Below are 8,793 nucleotides of genomic sequence, written 5' to 3'. Positions count from 1 at the left end.
CGTCCGCACGAGCTCGGGAGTGCGGGTAGCGCTTTACAGCGTCCTGCGGTGGGGCCAGAGGGTTCGAGAGCCTCCTCCAGGCTAGCTGAGGGGTACGTCAGCTTGCAAAGAATTCACGCCTCTCGGGGAACGGGGAGCTTGTGCAGTGGAGGTCCCGTTGCCGGTACCGGCCGGCTGCGCCAGTTGTACCAGTCCGCGGATAGCTGAAGGCAGCCTAAGAGATCTGCTCAGTGGTCATCCGGGAATAATCACACCTACAGGCCTCCATGCTTGCACTGTTGTCACTGCTAGTCATTTAACAGAACTCTTCCCCCCACACACACACCCCTGTCCCCGCGAAGCTTGGGTTACTTCTGCAGCCGAAACATGCTTACTCCCTGGCCACCACTTCCACCAGCCAGCTGCAATCCCTTCCAGTGCTTTAAAGGGCATTGTTCTACACCATCACGGCAATTCCCACAATGAACCAACATAAGTAAAACCAACACAAACATACTTCCATTATGTCCCATGTTCCCATAACCATCCTTTTGTTTTTAACGGGAAGAAAGAGAATACAACTACAACCCCAACACACTGCATCAGACTTCTGCAGGGATGCCTTCTTCCCACCCCTCTCTACAAGAGAGGGTGTTTCCTTAGTGTGGTACTCAGAGATTCTGGTAAAATATGGGAGAGACACACATGAAGCACTTGTGTAGAATTGTGATTATGGATTATACTAGGAACAAATCAGTTCCCAGCTAAAATAGTAATTGCACATATTTATTATTCATTATTCTCATAATTATTCATAATATAAGGATTCATTCTGTACATAACCTGGATCACAGGAGGAAAATTGCTTTGCTTGGTTACCGACAAAACTTGTTTTGTCTTGGTTTACCTGTCAGCCAGTGGACTTTGGAACTAAGTTGAGTGTCATTTATTTATGTAACTATGAATATCTGTAGCATTTGATAAAATCCGTTCACACTTCCATTTCTGTTTTGAAGAATGGGGTTGATTGAAGAATAGGGTTGTAAATAAGTAACCTCAAGAACGTCAGGCTTTTTTAGCAGCTATAGAGAAAAGGAAATTACTAAAATAAGCTTTGCCAGAAGGTTACTGATACGACAATGATCCTAAAACAAAGTGATGAAGAAATAACCACGAGGGGTCCAAAAGCCCACTACCACATTTTTGTATGCATAAAGGAAGCATTCTCTAAGGAGTATGATGTAATGTATGTAACCTAATGAATATGTATGTTTAAGGACAATATAATCACAGCCTGGTTGATGCTTGGGAGAGACATGCTTGGAGGAGCTATCCCCCATGTCTGCCGGCGCCGCAATACAGAATACCTGCTTGTCAACTTAAAACTTTGTTGGTGAGCTCCTGGAGATTTCTCCAAATCAATCTGGCATCCCAAATGGGACACTCTCTGCTTGGCTGCAGGACCTGCTGAGAACAGGGCTCCCTAGGGCCCTTGGGAGTTTTTTCCGGGGGGACCCCTCAACTCATTTGGATCACTGTGGGAGCAGACAAGGACCATCTTCATAAAAGGTATTCTTTTCTTTTATATAGTCTGTAAGATGCATGGGGCATCCTGGTTTGGTAAATTGGTTTGGTAAGTGTACGCAAGGTTTGAAAGCCTTCCATAAATCGAGATAGGAAATCTCGTGGGTAAAGGCGTATACCCAGCTGCTAGCGTTCATTTGGTATACACCCACAAGAAGCAGGGGGCATCTTGTGGTTTGGGTCCTAAAAGATGCAGTGGGCATCTTGTAAAAAAGGGTTTGGATTTTACTGGTTTTGGTATACACCCACAAGAAGCAGGGGGCATCTTGTGGTTTGGGTCCTACAAGACACAGGGGGCGTCTTATAGAAAAGGTTTTGGATTTTACTGGTATTTGACTTATGTTGTGGCTTGTTATAGTTACGATTTTGGTCCTGTGATTTTGGTATTGGTGACAGACTGTTATAACTGCATTATTAATTGTTGTCTCTGTTTCAAGTGTTGTAACTGTGTATGTCTGTTTTGTGGCTTGTTATAGTGATGATTTGGTCTTGTGATTTTGGTATTGGTGACAGACTGTTATAACTGTTAATTGTTGTTCGTTCGATACAATTTCAGTCTCTGTCTCAAGTGTAACTGTGTGGAGTGTGTCTGTGGGATCCCATGTGTGCGTGTGAATGCAAGATTGATAATGGGAAATCGGCAAAGCGGAGAGATCTTGAAAAAGAGTCCTTTAGGGTGCATTTTGACACACTGGAAAGAACTGGGAGGGTTTCCTGGGGGCTTGGTAAATGAGAAAACATTGATAAAATATTGTAACCAATGGTGGCCTTTGTATACTTTGGAAGATCAGGAAAAATGGCCTAAAAATGGAACTTTGAACTATGATACATTGTTACAATTAATGTTGGTTTTGAGGTGGCAAGGAAAATGGAATGAAATAATGTATGCAGATATATTTTTCACTTTAAGAAACCACTCAGAGTGACACACGGATTGCAAAATTGATATAGCTCCGCCAGATCCCTTAATTTTGGCTTTGGAAAAGGACAGGGAAAAACTGAAAGCTAACCTGGAGAGATGTTGTTCAGACTGTGATACTAGGGAAAGACGCTTAAAGTTAAGGAAAACCAAGGGGGAAAGGAGGGGAGCTTGGGCAGCTCCTGTGTTTGAGTGTGGGATGAGTGCTGGGGAAGCAGAGGTGGAGGGATGTCGGGCGGATGTGGGGGAGTGGGTTCTTCTCCTGTGGGACCGGATTGGTGTGTGTGCTGTGGGGAGTTTGGACATTGGAAGTGAGACTGCCCTGGCGAGGGAGTGCCATGGTGTGGCTCCAGGGACTGAATTGGAACTAGACTGACAGAGACCTGGGGAATCTACCCCAGAAGATCCACTGGTTAAATTAAAGCTAGGAACTCTAGGAAATAAAGTGGAATTTTAGTGGATACAGGAGCAACTTATTTGGTGTTAAATCAGAGGGAAAAGGATTTGTTACAGATGTGGGAGCTACTGGCCACCAATAAAAAAAAAAGGGGGGGGGAAGAGGTATTCTTTCTGAAACTTTTAAAGTACATATTGGGAAAACAAATAGGAATGCATAAATTTTTATGCATGCCAAATTCTCTAAAATCTTTATTAGGGTGAGAAGCAAAATTTAAAGAAGGCAAACTCGAATTAAGAGTTAAAAAAATCAATTAATTGCAGTTTTGAGTTTATCTTTAATTCAACAGAAAAGCAAACAGGAGGACCTCCCTGAAATAGAAGAAATCCTTAATCAGGTATATCTGGGAGTATGGGCATCTGAAGTTCCAGGTAAGGTGAAAAATGCTTTGTCTGTTAAAGTAGAAATAAAAGGGGGGCCCTGCCCAATTAGAATAAAAAATATCCCTTAAAATTAGAAGATCAAAGGGAATCAAATAAATCACTGATAAATTTTAAAATATAATTAATTGAATGTGAATTGGAATATAATACTCCTATCTTGACAGTAAAGAAATAAAGTTGCAGATTGGTTCAAGATCTCAGAGCAATCAACAAATTTGCAGAAGATATTCATCCAGTAGTAGCTAATCCATATACCTTATTGACTAAATTGAATAATAATCAGAAATGGTTTGACATCTTGGATTTAAAGGAACTCTTTCTTTTGCTTACCATTGGCCAGTGAAAACCAGAATTTATCTACTTTTGAATGGGAAAATCCTGACACAGGAAAGAAAACCCAATTAACTTGGACACTATTACCTCAAGGGTTTAAAAACAGTCCAACGATTTTTGGAAATCAGTTAGCACTGGAACTAGAATCATGGGAACCACCCACTCACACAGGGACTCTGTTACAGTATGTGGATGACCTATTAATTGCCACAGAAAGAAAGGAAGAATGTGTCCAGTGAATGGTGGGATTATTGAATTTTCTGGGACTGAATGGTTATCAGGTATCCAAACAAAAGGCCCAACTAATTCAAACCTGAGTTTCCTACCTAGGATATGAAATAACAGGAAGACAGAGAGAACTTGGAACCGCTAGAAAAGAAGCTATTTGTCAAACTCCATGACTGTCGACCACCAAGGAGCTCCAGACGTTCCTGGGAATGACTGGATGATGCAGACTTTGGATGCATTATTATCGTGTTCTGAGACTGTGTATTCGAGCCCACCAGACTTGAAAGAAAAACCTCTGGAACATGCTGAATGAGAGCCCTGGAACCGGCTAAAGACAAAAGGCTAAATATTTGAACTGATTCTAAATACGCATTTGGCATGGTCCATGCACATGGTGCCATCTGGAAAGAACGAGGACTTTTGAACACACAGGGGAAACAGATTAAACATGCTACAGAAATTCTATGACTACTGGAAGCTGTTCAGCTACCTGAGGAAGTAGCTATTATGTATTGTCGAGGGCATCAACAAGGTGACTCTGATCAGGAAACTGGAAATAATTTGGCTGATTTTGAAGCCAAACAAGAAGCTGAACAATCTAAAATCATTCCCTTAATCCCTGACAGCAAACTAACAAATGAGAAATCTAAACCTAGATATTAAAAGGAGGGTACAAAATTGATTGAAGATCTCAAAGGACAGGAAAACATGGAAGGTTGGGTTCAGATACCTGATGGGCAAATCTAATTCCCTATAATCAACTCTGGAAGCTAGTTCAGGAAGAACATAATAAAACTCATTGGGGTAGCAACTCTTTGTATAAATACTTAAGACAAACAAATTGTAGGAAGGAATCTATGTACCATAGTTCAATTAGTGACAATGTCAGCTCTGGCTCAAGAATAATCCTAAAATTGAAAATAGTAATCAAATTTGTACAACTGGGGGAGGAAATTATCTGGGACAGCAGTGGCAAACAGACTTCTCTAAATTACCGAGAAAAGGTAATATATCAATATTTGTTGGTGTTAATGGATACTTTTTCAGGGTGGCCAGAAACATTCCCTTGTACAAGAAATAATGCAAGACAAGTAATTAAAACATTATTAAATTATATAATACCTTGTTTTGGAGTACTAGCAGCAATTTCTTCTGACCAAGGCTCACACTTTAGTGCAAAATTGTTACAAGAAATTAGAAAAAAATTAGAAATTGATTGGCAACTACATGTTCCATACAGGCCTCAGGCCAGTGGGCAAGTAGAAAAGATGAACCATCTGATCAAACAACAGATTAATAAAATATGTCAGGTTATATTGGTACCAAGCCTTACCACTGTCTCTATTAAGAATTCGAACTAAACCTCAGTCGAAAGAAGAGGCTGGCCCATGCAAAATTTTATATGGAAGACCATATCAGTCCTAGTTTAAAGGAGAAAGTCTTCAGGAAGTGGGAGAAGGCTATCTCTGAGAGTTTCTGATCAATCTGGGAAAACAATTAGAAGAAATAAATAAGAGAATATTAGGGACAAAAGCGAGAGGTTTGGATTATCCGATTCACCCTTTTAGATCCAGAGACTGGGTTTATGTTAGGAATTTTTCAGGAGATCCTCTACAGGAGAAGTGGAGCAGACTATACCAGGTATTACTGACTGCCTTTACAGCAGTGCAGATAAAGGAACAGCCTGCTTGGATACATTACTCAATAATCAAGAAGGAGCCAGAACCAGAAACACATCAGAACTGAGAAAAAGTATGGTGCATCGAGTCTTCAGGACCCACACATACGAGACTACATCGATCATAATTTGGACTTGTATAATAATAGGTGTAGAAACATGGAATCAAAATCTGTATGTGAGATTGATACAAAATGTTACTAGTGTTTTAAACAAGAGTGATTGTTGGATCTGTACTCAGCTACCTAAATCAGGAGAGAGACCTTTAATTGGCATCCCCTATCCCCTTTACGACAAATTGGAATAGATTATGGAGAGCTCCTGTTTATACCGACAAGAGCCATACAAATGTACAGGTTTTAAGGATACAAGCCTTAAATATGTCAGAAGTTAAATGTGTAACCACTAACAAAACTCTTAATCAAGGCAACATGTCAGTAGGAAATTACCCATATTGCAGCTGGGCAATGCAACTTCACCTCTGAAAACCTTTAACTGGTTACTGGAATGTTCCTGAAGGGAAAGGGTGGTATTGGTTATGTGGAGAAAATGCCTGTAAGGCTTTACCTCCTAACTGGAAAGGGACATGTACACTAGGAGTAGTGGTTCCCAACTTTACAGTAATTGACATTCATCCCTCTGGAACCTGGGTTCGGAGTTTTATTAAAAGAATCAAAAGAGGATATAATCTCATAGCAGAATGAAACATTGCTTTCTATAGCTTTGTTAGATGGCTTATTCCATCTCTAAAATTCAATGGCATTAGGTACACTGTTAGCATCCCAAGGAGGAGTTTGTTCTGTAATCAATGCCAGCTGTTGTTCCTATATAGATCAAAGTGGAAGAATTACTACTGATCTAAAGGAGATGTGGAAACAAGGTAAAATATTTCATGAGGTGGCGCAGGACAACACCTCATGGGGATTTGAGGAAATTTGGGAAAAATTAACATTATGGGTACCCAATCTCTCCTGGTTGAGACAGTTGTTTTTTACTGTTGTCGTGGTTTAAACCCAGTCAGGTAATTCGTTCGCTCACTTCCCCCCCTTTCTTGCCCTCCCCCTGCTCCCGGAGGGACAGAGAGGAGAATTGAAAAGAATGCAACTCCCACGGGTTGAGATAAGAACAGTTTAGTAACTAAGGTATAACACAAATCACTACTGCTACCATCAATGATAATAATGATAAAGGAAATAACAAGGGAAGAGAATACAACACCTCAGCATCAGCCGACCGATAACTCGCCCCCCAAGCCCGACCAAGCTCCGACCGATACCTCCTCCAACCCTGCAGTCCCGCAGTCCTTCCGGCTAACTCCCAGTTACATCCTGGGCATGACGTGCTGTGGTATGGAATACCTCTTTGGTCAGTTTGGGTCAGGTGTCCTGTCTCTGCTTCCTCCTGGCTTCCCCTCCTCCCTGGCAGAGCATGAGGCTCACAAAGTCCTTGGCCAAACCAAAACATCGCTATCAGCTCTGTTCCCAGGCCGAAAGTCAAAACACAGCACTGCACCAGCTACCAAGAAGGAGAAAAATGACTGCTACTGCTGAACCCAGGACAACTGTATTGTAGGAATGGTTGTGATTACATGTATAACGGTCCAATGCTCCTTTTGGTGTTGCAAACAAACCATGATGAACTATGACGAACAGAAGAGAAACAAAATTAAGCATAAAGCAGAAACAGGAAAATACTTTAGGAAACCTTAAATAAAAATGAAATAACTCAGTTGCAAAACAATTTGCAATAGGACAAGAAAAGGGGGGATTGAAGGATGGGGTTGATTGAAGAATAGGGTTGTAAATAAGTAACCTCAAGAACGTCAGGCTTTGTTAGCAGCTACAGAGAAAAGGAAATTACTAAAACAAGCTTTGCCAGAACCACCTGGTGGTTACTGATATGACTGATATGACCATGATCCTAAAACAAAGTGATGAAGAAATAACCACCAGGGGTCCAAAAGCCCACTACTACATTTTTGTATGCATACAGGAGGCATTCTCTAAGAAGTATGATGTAATGTATGTAACCTAATGAATATGTATGTTTAAGGGCAATATAATCACAGCCTGGTTGATGCTTGGGAGAGACATGCTTGGAGGAGCTATCCCCCGTGTCTGCTGGCACCGCAATACAGAATACCTGCTTGTCAACTTAAAACTTTGTTGGCGAGCTCCTGGAGATTTCTCTGAATCAGTTTCCATTCGTTTCTATTAAAAGCAAACGTATTCAGTCAGCTGTGACTCCAGATGAATAGTCATTTAATGCCTAGCGTGAAGTGTACGAAGTTTATAGCAACTGGATATAATTTTTCTGTACAGAAGATTATGTTGATATTAATTCCTGCGTGAAGCAAACAAAAAGATCAGACTAAGATAGGAGCAGCCTGACGTTCTTCCCAGCAGAGCATAAAGGAAGGCTGCATCTCCCTTTAGCTACTTATCAGTGAGTCGTGGCTGTTTCAGTAACATTCTGTCCATGGGTTTAGAAACCACCCATGGGTTTCTGAAAAGTCTGAAAGCTCTTTCTTTTGAAAAAGCTAAGAAAGAGATAACTCATTAGTTATTTCTTCTGGTTCAGGGATTCATCTACACATGCTAGTGCATGTCTAAACACAGTCAACTTAGTTTTCACCTTCCACTGCAATGAGAATTCTGTTAACAGGCTCACAGGTCTTGATCTAACAAATTCTTAATGCTGCCTCAGTCTTCAGCAGTGTAGAGTTCAAACACTACGACAACTCATAATTAAACACAATACACATCACCATCACAGTTATTAACAAACTATCAACTATAATTCTGAGTAGCTAATACTCTCAATTAGCCACCTGGATTAAAATTACTTACAATTAAATCATGCAAATAAGTTAAATCGTTTTCTTCATGGTAACACGTCTGTCTCTATTTTGCTAATCCACACGGCATACTTTGCCATCTGATTATAATGTATATCTGAGAACTATGTCGAAACTGGAGTGGGGAAACGCGAAAAAAAGAAAAAAAAAGAACACATCCATGCGCAACCCCGCACCTTCAGCTTTAGGTGAGCGCCCTCTTGTGATAGTTAAAGTAAAGAACAAGTTGAATAGCTGCTCTTTATTTCTAAAGGCACAGCAACACAGCACGTCCTAACAATCCAGATGCAGCGTGACTACGGGGACTAAGAACGAGGAGAACTGAACTTGAAAAACTCCTCCCCATTCAGAATAAGAAACCGTGTTAATTATAAT

General features: G+C 40.8%; 1 long non-coding RNA gene across 1 annotated transcript; it reads left to right on the top strand.

The window, feature by feature from the left end:
- The first annotated feature begins 3,191 nt into the window (after positions 1 to 3,191).
- LOC134172917 (uncharacterized) lies at positions 3,192 to 5,635 on the top strand. Its single transcript, XR_009968060.1, has 2 exons — positions 3,192 to 3,310; positions 5,547 to 5,635. It is a non-coding gene; the product is annotated as an uncharacterized LOC134172917 (long non-coding RNA).
- Positions 5,636 to 8,793: the final 3,158 nt, after the last annotated feature.

This window comes from Pezoporus occidentalis, unplaced genomic scaffold (genome assembly GCF_034315485.1).
Source record: "Pezoporus occidentalis ecotype Australia unplaced genomic scaffold, CSIRO_AGI_Poc_V1 ctg48, whole genome shotgun sequence".
Taxonomy (NCBI): Eukaryota; Metazoa; Chordata; class Aves; order Psittaciformes; family Psittacidae; genus Pezoporus; species Pezoporus occidentalis.
This window is presented reverse-complemented; position numbering and strand designations above follow the sequence as displayed.